Source organism: Athene noctua, chromosome 4 (genome assembly GCF_965140245.1).
Source record: "Athene noctua chromosome 4, bAthNoc1.hap1.1, whole genome shotgun sequence".
Lineage (NCBI taxonomy): Eukaryota > Metazoa > Chordata > Aves > Strigiformes > Strigidae > Athene > Athene noctua.
The window spans coordinates 8,732,917-8,753,160 of record NC_134040.1 but is presented as its reverse complement, the minus strand read 5'-3'; the positions used below and the strand labels follow the sequence as shown (position 1 = coordinate 8,753,160).

Genomic DNA, 20,244 nt, shown 5'->3' with positions numbered 1-20,244 from the left:
GGCCGCTCCAAGCAAAAGGCAGCCCCCGCGCGCTCCCCAGCCGCACCGCCCGGAGGATGAGGAGGAGGTGAAGGATAACGACCACCATCGCGACCACCATCACTGTTCCCGCCCTCCTGAGGCGACCCCCCGCCGCTGCCCGCTGCACATGCGCAGTTTGGCCACCAGGGCTGCGCCACACGCGCACCCGCGCCCCCCTTGCGGCTCTATCCGGGGACGCGATGACGTCACCGCTCCCCCCCGCGCCCCTCCGCACGCTCCCTGGTTAGCCAATGAGAGGAGGGCGCTGCTCCGCCGCAAGGCCTCCTGGGAGCTGTAGTCAGGCGCGTCCTCCCCGCCCCACCAGGCGCCTCAGCCGTGCGCTCCTGCGGAGAACAGCCCCGCCCCCCGCCCCTCGCGGGCGGGGCCGGCTCGCCCTGCTGTCCTATGGCAGAGCGGGTCAAAGGGCGGCGGGCGGGCGGCCCAGCCAATGGGAGCGGGCAGGTGCCGGGAGGGGGCGGAGCCGGCTCTGTTTTGTTCAATTGCCATTGAGGAGCCCGGTCCATACGCGGAGGGGAGGCGGCCCGGGCGGGCGCAGGTACCGGTGGCCGGCGCCGTGCTGCAGTGAGGGGGGGGCGGGCGGGTGAGGCCGCGGGGACAGCGCCCGCCGGCGGAGGGCGAGCGCAGCCGGCAGGTAACGGTCCTTCAGGCGGCCGGCGGCTCGCAGGCAGCGCCGGGCGGAGGGGAGGCGGCCAGGCCCGGACCCCTGCACAGAGCCCCGGCGGCTGCGGGGACCGGACAGCTCTCGCCGGGCGGGGGAGCGAGCGGTGCCCGGGCCGCCGCCCTGGGAGGGAGGGGACGGGGCACCCTGCGGGGTGGGGGTGTCACCCCGAAGCTGCCCTTCCCCGCGGCAGCAGCCTCCCGCTGCCGCAGAGCTGCGGGCTGATAATCTCTTTAATTATATAGATAGGTGAATAGGTACAGACTTCATATTTTTTTTATTATTGTTATTGGTATTAAGGCTGGGGGCCGCGCTCCTTCATCCCAGCTGGAGGTAAAGGTTATAGTTGCCTTTCGCCCTGCCTTTATAGCTGGGGACTGTGTGGAAGCGAAACGGCGGCTGCCCGCAGCCCAGGAAGAAGGAAGAAAACCCCCAATTAAAAAAAAAAAAAAAAAATTCCAACTTATTAGCGTTAATAGTTGCCACTCGGGGTGGGAATTAGGTTGCCTGCGCGGCGGGGCCGCTCCAGGCGAGGGCCCCGGCCTGCCTGGGCGGTGCGGTGCGGGGGGTCCCCGGCCCACGGGGGCTCGCCTGGGCGCGGGCATGGCTTTGTGCCGCTGCCCCGCGGGACGCCTCTCTGCGGGCACGTACCCCGGGGTTTTTTAAGGCGATTCTCCCCTCTGTTGCTCAAGGATAGAGTTACGTCAGAGTAGGTGCGTGTTTTTCCACAATAGCTGCTTTCCACAGTGATTCCTGGGTGAAAACAGCGATTATTTTCTTCATTCCTCTCCCTCGGCAATAGGAAAGCTGATTTCTAATTTATGGCTCCTAAGTGTAGCGACCAGTTGGGTTCAAAAGTCCGAGATCGGCGAGTGAATAGGCTCTTTGTGTTATTCCGGCTTTTCTAAGGGCAGTAACATGGCTTTGTTCTGACTATTTGGCTTGTTAAATGTCTTCTTGCCTGCACGGAGGCTAAATGGAAATGTGTTCTTGAAATTTTGGGTGCTATTTAAGGAAGTCGCTTTAGGTCTAATGAGACAGGCTGGTTGCTGTAGATGATGGCTTAGCGTTGTGTCAGTTATCTGAACTCTTCTGGCAGAGATCTGAAAGTTAAGGCGTTTTCTCTTTAGGCAAATGGTATGTCCATCATAACTGTCCACAAAACAGCCGTTGCAGAAATAGTGCTTTGTAGTAGCACTGTAACTTTCAGGTTGCAGGGTTGAGAGAGGCTTGGTGAGTCAGACCAGATAAGACACTGGGTTTTAATGTGCATGCCGAGTTCTAGGCCTCGGGATGAGTTGAGCCAGCTGGTCAAATCTATTTTCTGGTTCACTGTGCTTACATTAAAATTAGCTCCTGAGAACAGTTATTACAGCCTTTACTGTTACATTACTTCCCATTCATATGCCTGACTGCTAGAAAATATTTCTGTCAAAGCCATTTTTGGCAAGAACCAGTAAGTTTGTGTATTATGTGGCAAGCTGAAATGTTTCTGGATGTGTTTTAATTGTGAATAGTCTGTTTGCTTCGAGTTGGGCTTAGGAAATCTGGAGTGCAGTGTTTGCTGAATAGCAAAAACTTTCCTAATGAAGCATGTGACTTGTTCTGGTTTTATTGGAGATGCAGTCTATGTGATGAAGCCTGAAGAGCTTGTATCTTTACAAGTACTGTGCTTCTGAAAATGCCTGGAAGAATTGCACTCAGAGGCAGGAGATCAGTATGTGTAAGGTGCTAAAACATACATTTCAAGTAGTTCTGCATAAGCTGTTGGAACTCCTAACTAGAAAATGGGTTTACTACACATTCATTTTCAATTTCTGGGAAATACTATTAATTTTAATATGTCTGTTGTTTTAAATTATCCCTAGTTTTTTGTCAATAACAAAATGCCACTCTTCATCATGTGGAAGTATGTGGTGCCTGTTAGACGTAAATTTAAAATACTGATTTGCAGGATCATCCCCCTAATGATATCCTTTCAGGATCTTCCATGCTGTGGTAATCTGGCTGTCCTCTAGCGGCCTTTACCTGCCAGCGTGTAACCCATAGTTATTGTGTCTTTAACTTGAGAATTAAAGTTGATTAAATAATTATAAAGGGATATTTTAAATTTGGTGTAGTTAAGCTTTCCTACTTCCCCTCGAAAAGCTGTTTTTCTGCAGGGTATATGATTCAGAAGAATGAGGAGGCTGAAAGAAGAAATATTTGTATTTGCAACCATTGTGTTAACCTTTAGAAGTCTAGTATAAGCATAAAACTATACTTATGAAAATATGGTGGGCAGATAAACTGAAAGCTTAATGTTCCTGTGATGACTGCAATTTAGTGCATGCATTGCTTTATTTAAAGAAAAAACACGAAGGATTTATTCCTTCCCATAGGAATTCCTTGAGAGTCTGGTAGCCATTACTGTAGCTCCTTTTTTAAGTTCCTTCTCCTTTTCCCTTCCCTGTTCTTTCTCCCCCTTCCTCTGTTGCCTCCCCCCAATCTACATTCCTTTGTGTTAGCAGTGATGATGGCAGTTCTAGTCACCTCCTGTGGTTTGATAGATTATTCCCTTTAGAAACATGGTGTACTTAAAACTTTCCAAACACAATTCTTTCCCTGCTCCTACACTTTTTTGAAGCTGGTTTTGAGTTTTACTCTAAGAATTTGTCCTTTCTGGTTCTTCTTTGAGTTTTCTTAAATACCAGTAAGAAGTCTTGTTAAACATTTTGTGGAAAATACTAGTATTTATATTACCATTTAAATTCCTTTTTCTGTTTATATTATGACCATCAAAATACATTAATTTTGCCTTTTGGCCGCAGTGAATTTCCCTCTCCCATGCAAGCTCACAAGTTTTGTGTTTTTCAGAAAGTTTGCTTGCTTTAAACTTCATTTTTTATTTTTATAATAAACTTCCTTGATTATTTTTAGATTATTACATTCTTGAAATCTGATACTCATGTAAGAATGATCTTGCAGGTAGATGTTCATAAGACCTTCTCTTTAGTCTTGCACTATCTATATATAAACATATTATGGTAGAACATGTAAGGGATTCCTGTCCATTGTGGAAGCAGCTATAACTTTTATTCTAGATACAGCAAGTAACATAAGCTTACTGGGGGGGTGAAGCTACACACAGAAACCTGTGAAAGGCTTTATGAGCACTCTTGAAGGAAGGGTTAATGAGCAGAAGGCAGCCCCGTTCATTAATTCTAGGGAAGAAATTCATGGCTAGGAAAACAGCTACTTGAACTCAGTGTAGTGGCAGATACTTTCTTGGTAGGTAAATTGTTTTAATCTATTGACTGTATACCTGAGAGCTGTTTATGTTGACAGGGTGGTTTTTGGTAGTCATGAAGTTTGTGTGGTTAACAAGATCTTAGCCAACAGTAAATTACTGCAATCCAGTGGTGAAAGAGTCTATATAAAAAAAAAAAAAAATAAATCTGTGCTTTGTTGGTTTCTCTTAACTGTAAACACTCTGCCAAGGGGGACTGAGACAGTCATATTTCCAGAAAATGGTTTTCTTTATGGATTTTCTTTTCCCTTCAAAAGGAAGTCTGTAAAAAAGAAAATGGCATATTTTTAACTCTTTTCTAGGCTGTTTTACAAAATTATTCTGTGATGACCCAACTGGATATTGCAGTACTGTTTTATATAGGAAAAACTTGAAATCTAGGTAACTGGCAACTCTTTAATACCTCCATTTCTACATTTGTGCTGTTTCATCTTTTCTGTTTGGTCAGTTTGGGAAATAATGTCATTAACAAGCTGGCAAGAAACTCATCAACTAGCTTCTAATGTTTTGTAGTGGACACAGATAACTTCTGAAGGCCATTATTTCTGCTAATTTTGAGGTTGAGGGGAGGAAGTAGGCAGGGCTGTTGTTACTAAATACATTATCTGGGTTATGGCTCTCAGTTTACTGACAGCACTTCTTTAAGGCAAGCGGTTGAATATGATGCTTTAGAAAATACAAAATGTTTCAGTTAGGAAACTTACTGAGTTAGAAAAGCAAAAGTAATATAATTGACTTTCCATTATTTGAACTTGGTTATATTTTGGTGAAACACAGGCCATCCCTTATGTTGGGTGTTAACAGCAAGATCAAGGGTTCTGATTCGCTAATGTTAGCATCATTGCTCTGCTCTGAATTTGGTATGACAACGTTGATATGTTTCTGTAAAAATTAAACTCTAGTGAGGTACAGGTTGAGATACATCAAATTGCAGGTCTAGAGCTTTGGACATACAGTGCCAGTGATGGCAATTGCTCTTCGATGTGTGTAAGTCTGTACAGACAGAGATAAGAGTGGGAAAAAAACCCAGTATTTTGCCTAGACTTGTCATTAGAAGTGTCATTTGCAAAACTGAGTATACTAAGACCCACAAGTCATTGTGGGAAAGGCATTTGAGATGGAAGAAAGCTGTTTCTGCATTTGCTGAGCTTTAAAATTGGAACCCAGCTGGTACAGGAAATAGTCAAAGCAATAACTGCAGCACCACTGTCTATACCTTTACTTTTATGCCTTAGACTGAGATCTGTGATGCTGGGAGACAGGATCTGAATTCTTTTTCTGAAGAGTACTTGTTTCTCCTTACCCCCCACTGGCCTCCCGCCCCAGCCCTATCCATCCAGTCTGGGCAGCTGGCTTGTTTATTTGTTAATATACTTAAGTTTTCTGGGTTTATGGAAGATCACATTTATAATTCATCAATTTTTACACTGAAGTTAAGGTGGCTTAACTTCAAAAATGAAGAAAAGCCTTTACTGTCCTAATAAGACCTCATACAACAAGGCTGTGGCTTCTCTTCTACTGTCACCTCCCCTTGAGCCATGAATGGGAATAATAGGAACTTCTGTTGGTGTTATATTAACTTTAGGTCTCTAATTTGCATTTCAAATAACATTGTGAACAGCATTAATGCCTTTGAGGGGTTTGGGAGGTTTTTTAATTTGTAGGGTAAATGTGTTTTTTAACCTAATTGGGCAGTTCAAATTATTATTGCAGCATGTTTAATTTTTGCTCTGTGCAGTTCATGTTGATGTCAGTGGCACTAAATCATTCCTTCAGTGCTGTGCACATGTATTATGTTTCACCTTTTTAATTGTGGCTTTAGATTTTGTAGTAAAGTATTCCTCCATTTCATACAGTTACTACTGAATACTGTGTGTTGTGTTCTCCATTCTAACTTTCAAAGCTTGTTTATAGAGAAAATTCTTGTTTTAAAGATACTGCTTCCTTTAATTCCCTCTGCTTTCCCAAAGAAAAATGCATTTTTCTGTCTTCCTTCAAGGTTTCTGTTGACTTGACCTCTTTTGGTTTTAGAGGGATGAAAATTTATCATATTTAAGGAAGCATACAAGTGACAAAAGCTGTATGTCACTTGAATCTGTCAAACCGTGTTGCTTTATCAACTTCCACAGTACAAAAGTAGCATGCAGAAAATGAAAAAAGTTAAAGTTTGGAGCCTCAGGTGTGATGTAGATTATGAATCACCAGAAAGTTGTGGAAACATGCTTGAGACTGGATGGCTCTGGATCTGCTAGGTTCTTTCTCTAGCTGCTCAGCATTTCTTAACATGTAGATGGCCACTGAGGTTGCAGGTGGTTTTTGCATCATGGTATGAACCAGCTTTGTTTTCATAACGTAGACTTATGTTCTGTGGACTGTTTGAGGGTGTGATTTTTTTTTTAAGTGATGGTCTCTATTTAGATACCTAGTATCTATTTGTATAGCTGTATAGTTTTTTATGAGCTGACAGTTAGAATTACAATCTTAGTTTAAAAAAAGGAACCTTTTTGCTCAATTATCCCAGTCTAATAGTAGTGGCAAATAATTATTCATTATGTCCTATTTGGAATGGAGTATAGTGGTGTGTAAGCATGCGTCAAGACTACTGCTGTGCCCCAGAGCATAATTTCACACAGTATTTAGTAAGTGAGGAGGAGAGAGGAGTAATGAAAACAGCATTCAATAACTACTTACTTGAATTGGCTAAAATATGGTATATATTTCTTCTTCTGGGAAAGGAGTGTGTACCTGGGACCTCATCTTTTTATTTTTTACAAGTGATGAAATGGAACAACAAAGTTGAATCTTGATGGATTTGAGAAGCATGAGTAACTTGGAAGCTGAACTGAAATGCTGTTGCCTGCGCTAGGGGCTACCAAAGGTTAAGATACAATAGCAGAGTTGCTGGTTAGAAGATACTGCGGGCACTGAAATGTGTAAAGCTTAGCTTGTTCACTTCTCGGTATGTATGGTAGTCCACTTGAGCTTGGCTACATGTGTGCTTGCTTACCTCATCTTTTAGCACTCCATCCTGACCAGACCTGTCTGATTCAATATTTGGATAAGAAATTGCTGGACTCCTGGAGGGTAAGATGGACTGTTTCTCCTCGCTTATTTTCATGTTTCACAAATCACAAGGATGGCATTTAAACAAAGCAGACAAGTACTGGGATAAATACTTGTACCAAAACTCTTACAGAGGATGAATAAGGGTAGTATTTTGTCTTTGTGTGATTCTTAGGTGTCCTATTAGTGCTTGAGCTCTGACTTAATTCTTCCCTTGTTTAGTGATTTTAGATTTTGCAGTTTAAATATGAACGTCTCAGGCACAGAGTTCCTCTGGCTGTAACTAATGCTGTCTGCTTCAATTCCCCCATCTGTAAAATCCTGTGTATCTTAGTTTTTATTTTGGAATATTTGGTTTGTGTGCAGCACTTTCTACCCTTAAGAAGTACTAACCAAGCCTAAGGCTATGGTTGTAGTAAAAGGTGCTGTGCATATGTCTGTGACAGTGCTTTGTGACACTACCTCAATGAAAGCTATTACATCACTGTTCTAGGTTGTTGGAAGGCTAAGCACGCATGTCTTTCTGAAGTAATCGGCTTCTGTTTTCTGTTGGTCACAAGAGAAAGATACAGCAGGATACTGCAATATTGCTGAAACTTGCACACTGCTATGGGGAATGATTGGAGTTGATTTATTTCTGTGAGGAAAGTATGAGGCAGGTGTGATGACTCTTTTGTTGTATAGTAAAATAACCTGAACATGAAAATCCTGAAGTTTTAATCTGAAAAATCCGATAAGTAATTTCTGCTCATTGAAACTAAGCATACACTGTAGGAGGACAAGCAAAGGCATTACAGTGCCTTGAAATTGAGATTGTCAGCCCTACTTTTTGCACTTTTTTAAATGACTAAGGTGTAGGCTGGCTGTGAGTCCCCTGCGCTATACTAGTATTGCACACCTAATGCAATTCATAAAAGAAGCCGGAGCAGCTCTGCTTTCTTCTCAGTCCAGTGCTTTGCTGTCCTCAGCATTAAAACTTCTGAATATGGAACTAGACATCTTCCTTACTGCAGGTCAAGCTTATTGCTTAATTCCCTGGGCATGAGGGACAGCTATTCTTTGCACTGTAGTAAGTAATCTTTTAAAAATATTTGAACTGTTCTTTGTCATGTTCCTGTTTCCTTGTGTCTTGCCCTCCACCCTGCTGCCTTGTGATACTTGTGGCCTAAATAAAGCTAGTGTATTTGGTTCTTCCCAAGAGGTCATGGTGGTTTTTTTTTTCCAGCTCTAATCATTCTTGGTCTTCTCAAATTAGTTCACAGTAGTCTTCAAGTGTGGTTGTTAAAGCCCAACTTTGTACTACAGCTGAGGCTTTCCTGTGCTGAGTGGAGTGAAAAGACTGTTTCATGTGCCCTGGAGCTGATATTCCTGTTTATGCATCCCCATACATTTGACTTTCTTACAACAGCTTAACACTTGTTTCAAAGTGAGCTTGTTGATCCAACCTAGCCCACAGCTTTCTTCTGAAGAACTCGCCTTCCTGTTTGTTCAGTTTGTCCTGCCTGAACGTACCTTTCAGAACTGAATTGTATTCTGTTTCTTGCAGAAGAGTTTTCCAGTTTGTCAGAATTACACAGAAGTTTAATATTGTCTTGCAGTTCTTCCTGCCTTTCTCTTACTTGTAACAAGACTACTCTGCCAGCAACAGATGATTGTGTGTTCTCGCATGCACCACGGACAACTGCTCTCTGGGGATGGTTATCTACCAAGTATTGCATTCACCATACAGTCCTTTCTTACCTTCCAACAGCAGAAGTATTTGAACTTAGGTCTCTGACCTCAGTGGATTCTCTCTTGTCCTTAAACCCCATTACTCTGATGTCAAAGTGAACCCTGTGGGTGCTGCTCACCTCCTTATTGCCTTTTGGCATTTACAGAATGTTCCCCACTTCCCCTGGGATTCTACTGGAATGGGGGGAATTGGAGACCAGTCACAGGGGTTTTGGCCTTTTTCTGAAGACAAGTGTGGAATGAAGGCAGGCCTAGCTTCAGAAACTGATGTCCAAAACTTTTTTTAAAGAGCATGGCCTGTTCCTGTCTATACTTAAATATATCACATAACAGCCTAAATCTGGTACCTTGCAAATAATTCCATGTGTTGTGGAGTGACTCTGAAGTCATCTATAGTTAGGGTGATTTTCAAGCTCTCCGTTCTTGAGGTGAAATTTCTCTTGCATTGCAAGCTAGACATTGAAGAATAAGCCCCTTTACTTGGAGCTAACTTTTCTTCAGGGTGCTTTTTCTTGGATTTGTATTTGGAAGTATTTGTTGACATCTCTATGGGTGCAACTTTCTTTGAAATCTTAGTTTTCATGGTATCTTCCCTGCTGAACTTGATTCACATAATGTATCTTGTGCTTTACAGAAATGGGTTTCTCTGAGCACCATCTCTGCTGGGATTTTGACGCAGTTCTGTAAATACTTTTCATTGTTGCTTCTCTAGCATCTCTCCCTGTAAACTTCAAACTATTCTGCATTTCCACCTTCCAGTAATTTCCTTAGTCTTGCTCTAATCTGTTTCTTTTTATAGTCCCTGTATATGTAGTAGTTTATTCACCCAGATATATTTGAGTGTAGTTAAAGTTTTGATGTGGTTGGCTGCAAGTCGGAATAATTAATCTTCTAAACATTCTTTCCACTGTGTTCTCTAAGGAGATGGACATCTATCCTTTGAAATTATGCTGCAGGCTTAAATTGAGCAGAGATTTAGAAAGTCTGATAATCCTTCTCTAAAGATGTTGAATGTTTGCTAGCTGAGATTACTTCAGTGATCACTTTTAACTCACAATATGTTGCCAAAAAAGTAAGGCAGCATCTCCTGGTATTGAGAAGTTAAAGGCAGTGTAGACAGTGTACTTTAGGATGTTAATACTTGTTTGTATTCTGATATACAAGATGAAATAAAGTTGTTTATTTTTAATGTTACAAAAAAGTAAAAGGGCTTTTTAACTTATATTTGCATAACACCTAATCTTAAAATCACTAAATTCCCTCTTCAAATGGTTAAGATATAAGTAGCTTCATGCTGTTATCCCCAAACTCCCATTTGTGCTGTAGAATAGTATGATTGAGAAGTATCCCCTATAATATCCTTGAAGTGGTGTCTGGCATGGCTTGGGGGTGTGGGTAAAATGGGGATTAATGTTGTGCTTGTGTGCAGCATTTGTGCACTCAGTTGTACAGCAAGGCACATCCTAGATCCTGCCCTCAGGTTAGATATTCAGGGTGGGATTTACTTGCTTAGCTTCTAACACCTTCAGCTGAATTAACTGTTCCAAGCTCATAATCAACAGAAACAGAGATTTTGTTGTTAGGATGCTTTTTTTCAGGCTTTAGTTAGATACATCCTGCTGTCAGTGATGGTGCTAGTTTGGCTGTGGGTGCTGCAACTGAGGGTGGTACAGGGGGAAGTTCAGAAAGGTTTTTGCAAGATGGGTTAATACTTGGTTGTGGGAGATTTTTCTGTGTTAAGTGTGATGCTCAAATTTTAGTAATCAGTTGCAAAATACCATGTATCCTTGAAACTAAACTTTAAGGTTCTATATACAGGACTCTAAACTTTGGAACTGGTTCAGGGGGACCTTCCCTTCCTCTCACCCTTTTCTCAGTTGAGCACAAGATCTGAGAGGATCAAATAAAACCAAACCTGCTTCTAAATTCTGAAGTAGTTACTGAACTAATTGTTAAACTGAGCCAAACTGAAATGAAGTAAAAACCTCTTGCACCTGCAGAAAAGGCTGCAGCTGTCAAAAGCTTGTTTATCACTTCAGTACTTCTTGGGTCCAGGTGCTCAGCCAGTGACTTCCCCTAATGCAGTGGTTTGATGTTTCTGATCTTCAGCAGAAAAGATGTTACTGTTTCATGCAGACTATAGTATGTTTAACCTTTACATGTGTGAAGATGCCAGAAACCCAGATGTCATTTCAGAGGCTTATTTTAAAGTATGTTTAGGTAAAGCACAGTTTTTATCAGTATTGAAAGATCATTTGAAAGATTGAGGGTTTTCTGGTGAAGACCTGAAAGGATGCACTTGCATCTTTCTTAATGTTGACTTTATCAGAGAAATCTTTACTGTTTTGTCCTTCAACTTGGTTAGCAGAAGCTGATCTTGTCAGAATGCAGTCATCTGTAAAGATAACTAACTACCCAGATGGGAGGACACAGATTTTCCTTCCGAGCACTCATGGTCCTCTTTTGCATTGCTGTTACCTGCAGATGTTACATGTTTGACTTGCTAGTCAAGTCACCTATCTGCTGCCATTTAAAGCTGCTAAATTTCTGTCCCAATCCGTGAAGATTAAAAGTAAAGGCTCTTCCTTTCCTCAGATTCCATTTTTTACCTATCATTTTTGTGCTCGAATAAAATTGAGGTATTCTGCCCTATACTAATCATAGTGTGGTCTGTAATACTTGTGTACTGATTGGCACCTTGTACCCATTTGCTTCCCATACAGGAGCATGGTTTTGCATTGAGGCTTCATAGCCTGTATTATGTGAGTAAACTTCATCATTTGGAGTCCTAGTGACTTCTATGAATCCACTTTTGCAAATTAATCTTTCCACAGAACTTGCTTGTAGAATTAATGACTCATTCATTAAACATCTGATCGTGTTGAGGTAGTACATAGTGAAAATATACTGAGCTTTTCTATCAAGCAGAAGGTTGTCTTTCAGTATTTAAAGAAAAAAAATCACACTGATGTAGCTAAAATAGTTCACTGTTTTTTTCCTGACTTAACACAGTCATCTTCTCTTATATGGTGTAACTTTGTCCCATGAGATTTCTTTAAGTTCATTTAATTGTTACACAAATGCTTTTTTAAAATGCCTATTGCAACTGCATACCCCTTGGTTTGGGTCTTGATGTCTAACACAGTGTTTCCTGAATCCAGCTGTTCCATGTGCTGCTGAAGGCTGAATACACAGACAGAGAAAGTAGTTATCTTGCTTTTGGAATGGTCTAATGAACTAGTAAGAGCTGCATAGCTCAACTGAACTAATTTTTATTGAAGTACCTTAAGTCAGGCAACGGGGTATCCCTGGTTACACTTGAAGTAATACCCAAATAAAATGCTGAAAGCACACACCATGTTGACATATGTACTCCTTTTGTCTTTGTATTTCATTCCATTGTTTTAATGGATTTCACTTTGTGGTCTGTTCATACTTGGAGCATTTATAGACTGTTACTAAGGGTTCATGTGTAGTGGAGCAGTATATATGTAGTGCAGATCTTTTTGGAGACTTGGCCATTCAAAAACTCATGGGATGTGCAAAATATAAGTTGGAAAACAGTGAATTGATATGAACTGTAGTTTAGCAAAGTAAGGAGCAGCAAGTTCTTCAAATTAGCATCCATTTTTGCTATTTGTAGTGTGATATCTTAGCATCTTTATGTTAAAGAAAATTCTTACTACTTGAAAGCTGTGTGGTTATGCTTTTTCTGGATTCTAATGGATCATGTAACTAGATGGGTGTTGTAAAACTTGAGGTCTTAGTGTGCTGCCTCTTGAGGTGGTGTCTCCTGCCAGATGAGTTCAAGTTTCTTGAGTAACAAATTACAGATGGTCAGCCATGATTGAGAACAAGTTTGGGCCATGGGAGGCAACTTGGTTGTCTGTTATGCACTGTATCTCATATCTGTTCAATGCATTTCCATGCTCTTTCAAGATAGATAATATAGCAGAAGGCTTTAACTACTGCATGCAAGCCTGCGTAGAACTTTACTCTTCCGTAGCTTTTCCTGTAATTTGCTTTCTTTTTTAGACTCTTGGGTTTTATATGAAAATATGTAAAATGTGTATTTGTTGAACTGTTAAAATAAGGATACACACATACATGTGCTCATTCACTACAGTTGTACAATGATCTTCTGGAGAGTTATAATTTTGAGACAAAGACTGAAATTCTTATGCCCCTGAATTGGGCATAGTATTTTGTCATGAGACAAAAATACTGGTTGTAGTATGAAGAATTAGGACAGTAAGGCTTGGAGAAGTGTATTTCATGTTACTGTAAGCACTGAGATGTATGGATCATCACAAAATACTGATAAGCACTAGAATTCTAAATTTAGCAGTATCTGCAGTTCACCAGCTGTACTAATTACTGAAAAATACTTGGACTACCATAGGTTCCTTGTTTTTAATTTCCATAGTTGTACACAAGCTAATGTTAGGGAGACTTCCCTGTGTGCAGATTATATAGCTCATTAGATCCCTGAAATGCCATGAAGTAGCATCTTAACACAAGTGTTTTCCACCTGGCCTGAGGCCTCCAACAAGAACATTTCACATTTGGGATCATAAAAACAAACCTACTAGTTGGGCTTTTTATTTTAAACAAGCCAACCAGATGTCTGAAACTCTTCAGAATGAACCTGAAGGCAAATAGGAGGAGGTTTATTATCTGTGTGTGTTTTGGGAGCAGGATGTATGGAAGAGATTTATATAATCCCTCAGCTCCAAGCCCATAGGGTTTGGTAACAGAACAGTACTTCAGTACTGATGATATTTCAGTCTGTTGTGGGGGAGCAGGATGTGCATGGAGTAGTCGTCATTATCACTGCCATACAAGTTAAGGGTCAATGTTACATGTTTTTTAGGCCTGAGTATTTTTTTAAGCATGTATATGTGCCTGCTTGTGTCTCTTCTCATTTTTAAAGGCAAACACTATGAGAAAGTAGGTGATACTACTGCTTATCTTTATTTTTATCCCTTGGCTTTTCTTCTCTAGCTGATGGAGTGAAGCAAATATCTCAGTAGTAGGGCCAGTTGGTCTTCATCTGTGTGTTTGTTTTTTTTCCACAAGCCTCTGAGTAAAATAAGTCTTGAGCCTTGTATAATCTGGATCACTTGCTTTAGTTGGGAGTGTGGTAGACTTAGGCTGGTAGTATGTATATTTCTTCAAAGACTAATATTTTCTGTATAAATTATTATATATGAGTCTGAATTTTGTATCTCACTGGATGCTTTGTATGCTAAATAAATACTTCCATTGGTTTTAAATAGAATATTTATAAACAGTGTGTAGAGGTGGAAATAATTTGTGTAGGACCTTAGCTTCGAACTTCCAGTAACATGATAGACTGAAAGTTACAGTCATACTCTTTAAATGGTGATTGCCCACTACGTTTTGTTCTAGGCAATAATTCTTAGTTTGAGCTAGCGTATTCTTGAAATAATGACTGTTACACATTTAGTTCATAATTATGGCAAAGGGCTTGGCGTTCATGTGTAAAAGCCTCAGTAGACCAGACTTTCTGTTCCTCAACGCTGTACATCATAGTCTTGTGCTTTCTGCAGTCATTCTGGGAAGGAGGCAAAAGAGCCCAAATTGCACATTGCAAGGAGATGACAGGTCATGGGACAATGCTGATGGCTAATTCAAATGAACTCCAAACAGTAGATGTAAATATCCTTCAGCAAAATTAATCACATCCTTGCTTGTCACTTAAATAGTGGTAGATTATTTTAGGAAAGAAGATGTAACAAAAGCATCTTGGAGAAGCATCTTTGTACAGGATCAGACACAAGGCACAGCTCATTGATTGTCCTGTCTGACAAAGCTACTTTAAAAGATGCAAGATGACTTGTCTGTGATATGGATGTTAGGTCTTCCTCAAGTCTGAAAGACAGGCTTAAACCTGTGAGACAGACTTCTTACTGATATGAGTTGGCAATAATAAATGCTTTAACCTCTGTCTGGGTTGAGTTCTTAGTCCTAGTTTGCTGTGCTGGTACATTCACTGCTTTAATTGGGCTTACTTCTCCACCATTTCTGTTGCTTTGAGAAATACATTTTATAAACTGTGACAAAGGCTTAATGTCTCCTATCTCTACTCTGCCTTTGCCTTTCTCAAAGGAGCCTTTCCTCTTGGTTTAAAAACAAACCTTAACCACCTGGTAGTTGAGAAATAAATGGTAGTATATTTATTACAGACAAAAGTGTATCATATAAGAGTAAATTCTTCCATTTCTAATTCAAATTTTATTAAAATTTTGGTATTTATTTTGTATATGTTTCTCAGCCAAGCTGGATGAATTCTGCATCTGAAGAACGAGGAATCTGTACACCTTTATTACCTTTAACCTCTTTTCAGTGAGTTTTGCAAAAAACTGCAAACCACTATCTTAAACCAGGATATCCTCTTTAGTTTACTTCTGGTGCTTCTGCTTGCAGGTTGCTTTCACCTTACATGGTGGGAGGCTTTGACTAAGGTCTGTTTTCTTAATCAGAAAACTCCAAGTACTACTTGTTCCCTTTGCGTTCAAGGGATTTGCCAAAATGTTGCATTTTAAGTAAAACGGAGTCCAAAAGCTGTATGTGATGGTTGAGGCTTTGCTTCCTTCTCATAGGAGCCCTCACATCTGAAGTGTGGGAGATGGACTAGAAATGAATGTGTAGGATGCAGCGTTATTTTACTAACAGTTTGTATTTTGTTACACCTGTCTCTGACTAGTTGGTGTTAGAATGACGAGGCTTTTAGGGTCAAAATGGTAAAATTTTGGGTTCCATAGTTATTTTCTGCATTTGAGGCAAGTGGACCTAATATTTATTCTTGTCGATCTGTGGAGGCAATAACTCAAATCCTAGTTTTTCAACCTTAGAGTAGTGTAATAGAGTCCTCTCTTGCACATTAAGTGAGGTATGTTCTTCAGCAGACAGTTTTGAGCTCTTGATATTGCTTCTGCTTCCGGAGCCTGTGGCATATCTGAGAAACTTGACACCAGTGGCCATAAGTTAATAGAAAGGATGCCTTCTAGCATATATTTCTTGTCTCTTTTTGCAGTTTTGTGCTAGAGTTGTGGCAACCTTAATCCAGGCTTGAACACCTCATAATATTGAGGCTTCCTTCTAATAAAAACTGGCTTATGAAAGCACTTCATGGAGAAGGCAAAGAAATTCTGTAGCTCAAGAAATATCTCTTTAGTCTTTAAAAGAAACTCAGAATTGCAAATGTTGGAACTAACTTCTTTGGCATCGTTTTGAGTTCTAGCCTGCGGGGGGTTGAGCCTTACCTGAATTTTGTCACATCAGAACTCTTCAGGGAGAGGAACTACTATTTAAACAGGACTTGCTAGATGGTTGTTGAAACAATTTCTGCAGAATACAAACTAGGGTTATAAACTCTACTCTTTCTTTGTCCCTATTGGTCAGAAACAGTTGTTCTAATACCCTGTTTTTAAACTTTATTTTCTGAGGTTCTCTATAAAAAGGGGTGCTAGTTAATTGTGCATTGAGGCAATCCCTAAAGCATAATATGCTGCAAACTGAGGTGTCCTCCTCCAGCGCCTATCCCCTGAAACATATAGCTGCAGGAAACTTTATTTAAAATGGATTTTTTTTTTAAGATTTGATGTAGAACTTTGTAAGGTTGCAGAATAACTACTCTGCAGATTAGTGCTCAGAAGGATAGAGTGCAAATAATTCTCTTTAAATGCCTGCTATCGAGAACCTTTCTGGGCTAAAAGTTATTATTAATAGACTTATGTTACAAGGAATGCTTAGCCTCCCTGTGAACTTCTTAGCGCTGCGGTAAATAATGTGTAGTTTTAGGAGTAGAATGTTCTTTCCATTTGGAAGCTGGAATTTTGCATTGCAAGAAACTAGACGTTATGTAGCTTTTTTCAGTTGGCATAAAGCGTTAGTTTAGCAGTTTCTAAAAAGCTTGTCATCCAATTCAGACTTACTTCAAGCATAACTAGGGTGGGACAGACAATGCACTGTTAAAACTTGATCAGTTTTGTGTGATGCTCCTTGGACACTGCAGAAAGTGCCAGGAGGCAAAAAATCGTCTCTTTCACCTACAGTCTAGTAGTAAAATCATCTAGATCTGGAGTTAGTACTGCTGGGGTGATTAGCTGCTTTGGCTTGCTGAAGCAGAGATAATATTTTAAAGGACCTACTTATCCGAATTGGAATTTTGACTTCAGCTAATCCTTTTCTGCTGGGAGCTGGCTAAGTACATCTTTATGGGATTGTTGGTAATAAGGGTTCCATATAACTCTGAGTGGAGAATGGGAAATAATATGAAGGAACAGAAAAGATGGAATGACCTTTTGTGTCACTGGGTAACTTTATCCCATAGGTAGAAAAAAATAGAATTGTGATTATCAAGAAACACCTACATTTTTGTTATGGGGAATTCATCTAAAATCTTGGATCTTTTCTTCTCCATCCAAGATGGAACTTCCAGAGACAGAAGAGAAATTGTTAGAAGTGTTTCAAACAAATGTAAATTTTCCCAGTGAGATGAGCTGTTGCTGGAACATTTTGTCCTGCAGGATGCAGAGGAGGAGGAGTGGGTTGGAAATGAGTCTGGCTGCCTTACTTTCTTAGAGCCGAGATGAGATTTTTGAATTGGCTTTATGTTCTTCATCAGGACTCTTCATCTCTTTGAAAGTAGGCTGTCAAATTGGATGAGCCTCTGACATCCTTTAATTGGCTGAGGGGTTGGGTAATCCATATTTTTAGTAGTCTTCCCAAAAAAGACTCCAGTGATGTCACTGAGAAGATACAGAATTCGTGACACGAGCACTTCTTTTCTTCTATCTCCATCCTTAATTTTGGCAGAGATTTTACAAGTCATTACTACTTGTGGCTAAACTTTTAAAGAAATAAAACCTCTCCTCTTTAGTAGTACTATAGAGATAGAATAATAAATCTTTACTTTTCTCAGACTTCAGAATGTGTCATAGAACAGAACTTTAAATCAGAGATAATGGTGATACTGATTCCATCACAGCTCATTCTCCAGCTGTGAGGAATGTTAGCTTTGGCTTGCATTTGGAGTTTGATTTTTTTTTTATGTTCCATTTTTTTATTCCTTTTCATTAGTCTACCTTTCAGCAATAAAAATAGCTTTTCTCCCTACCTCTCACCTTTACCTCCCAGTTTAAGGAGATCATAGTAAAATTAAGTCTCTCCCAGGACAGAGTTGAACATCTTCTGTTACATGTGTTTATCTTGGATGGCTCAGCTTTCTTGCTCTTCTACCTAATCAGGCTCCATAAAGGATGGTGTGCTAAAGGAAAGATGGCCATAATCTGGTAGGACTTCATCCAGTTTGGAGCTCTAAGGGCTGTTATTACTACCTCAAGGCTTGGAGGATCTTGGTGTTTGAACTTACATGCCTGGCTCAGCTGCTACATGTAGAGACTTGGTGACAACAGAGGTGTGTATCTTTGGGGTATGCTTACAGGTTGTATAGAAAGCAGGGCATGTACTTGCAGTGGTAGGCAGGACTTGATTGTGCTATGCCGTGAGGCAGCTGAAGAAATGCAAATTCAGCAGGATCCATGTTGCTATAACAAGGATGGTCAAATGGTTCCTATTACTGAAAATCCAATTAGTTTGAAGTGCTGAGCAGTTTGAGAGGGATTCAGCCTGATAAGTGTGAAGGGCATGATAAGGAACTTAGCTGCCTTTAACCAGCTCTGGAAAGAGAGTGTGGTGGAAAAAGTACATAAAATAAACAGCTTACTATCTCTGTGGGTACATTACATGCATACCACAGCAGAGGATTTTGAAACAAACAGAAAAGACCCCAAAAGTCAAAATACCATGAGGAGTTTTCTGTGGTGAAAGGAACTTCCTTACAGGAGGTACTGAGGGCCAAAGTCTTGTAAGGCTTGAAAATATATATTGATGAATTTTTAAAATACAGCAACATAGTGAAGCTTAGAGTAACTCTTCAGAATATCTTGTCTCCTAACAGCCAATATTAATAAGCAAAGATGAGGGAAGCAATTCCTGGTAGAGTATAAATAGATCAACTAGAGTGAACCAGAGCTTTGGTCACTTTGAGTTGAGGTGCTGAGGCTGCAGGGGTGATTTCAGATTGCTCTGAGCTGGTAAGTTTAACTAGTCAAAGGAGTATGAATTGGAAAAGAAAAATTAGGAGCAAAACATGTTCAAACCATGCTTTGGAAGGGGACATGCAATTCCTAATAATGGGAGAATCTGCCTGGCTCTGTAGGAAATGCTAATGTCAACTGGCTTCCTTCTGTGGCTTTTTTCTCTTTTTCTTTTTTTTCTGATGCTGTAGTTGGACAGGTGTCTCAATAAGCAGTGTCAGCATCCCACAAGCATTTGTGTTTAGTTCATGGCAAACCAGACTGGGTAACCTTTCCCAGAAACAAAAGGAAGGGTTTTGTTTTTATCCAACTATAAAAATTCCTTGATCTAGTTCTCTGTGTAGTAGCAAAACCACTTGTACTGGCATACTGGTGTGGGCAACAAATAGCCAAGAAGAAAATGTGTTTGCGGTTGTGATGGCAGTGGCGGTACATCAAACCCCAGCCTGAATGGCTGTCATTGATAGGAGCATGATGACAGTAACATTTTTTTTCCACTTACTCATTATGTCATCGTTAGCAAGGAGGACTGCCCAGTAGGAACAGACTTAGTGTAAAACAGTAGTGACGTCCACAGCGTATACTTAGCCTGATGCCTTGCTTTGGACCAGCACAGTCCGAAGGCCTAGTTTAACTTAATCAGTTTTAAAAGGGACATAACAATATTTGATCATGCTACTCTAAATAGTCTTCTGTTCACACGCTTGCCCTTAAACTTGTGTAGGATTTACTGAACCATGCTTTGCTTTGACAGATGCCTATATTGAAAAGGGTATGTGCAACTTTTACCAGTGAGTGTATGAATTTGAGTGAGGTTGATATTTGACTTGGTGTAATTTCAGAACAAGATGAAGTAAATACTTCCAAGTCGTTGGGTTCTTTCCTGAATGACAGGACACATTCAGTAAAAATAGATCACTGGAATTTACAGATACCTGGGTAGTATGATTTACGGTTGAAAAGCACTTGTAAGCATCATATTGTATAGCAAATAAAAGTAGATTTGAGGAAGAGGCCTAAAGATGGGCACAAATTATGATTATGGGACAGCTCTAAGGCTAAGGGAAGCTGTTACGTAGCAGACTTCTGTGAAGGTGAAATATATGTTAACCATACACTGAAAAGCATATTTGAGGATGTACTCAAAGGCAACAGGTTTAAAAGATAATCTAACATTACTGTTAATACTATTAATATCTTAATTTCAGTTGGGTTTAACTTGGGTCACAGATTTATGTGGCTTTTTTTCTTGCTACTACCAGTTACTTAAATGGCTGATAAACAGCAGTGTGGAAAAGAGGCAATATTTTATGGAAACATTAATTTAAAATTAT

General features: G+C 40.3%; 1 protein-coding gene across 3 annotated transcripts in view; it reads left to right on the top strand.

The window, feature by feature from the left end:
* Positions 1-495: 495 nt before the first annotated feature.
* The window catches only part of FAM53A (family with sequence similarity 53 member A), a 71,594-nt gene continuing 51,845 nt past the window's right edge, over positions 496-20,244 (top strand). The window contains exon 1 of one of the 3 annotated variants that reach the window (XM_074904368.1): positions 496-577. The gene's annotated coding sequence lies outside the window, so the exon portion shown is untranslated. Of the gene's footprint in view, positions 674-18,206; positions 18,229-20,244 lie in introns of those variants that run through there. The other 2 variants (XM_074904370.1, XM_074904371.1) reach the window with 2 other exon arrangements.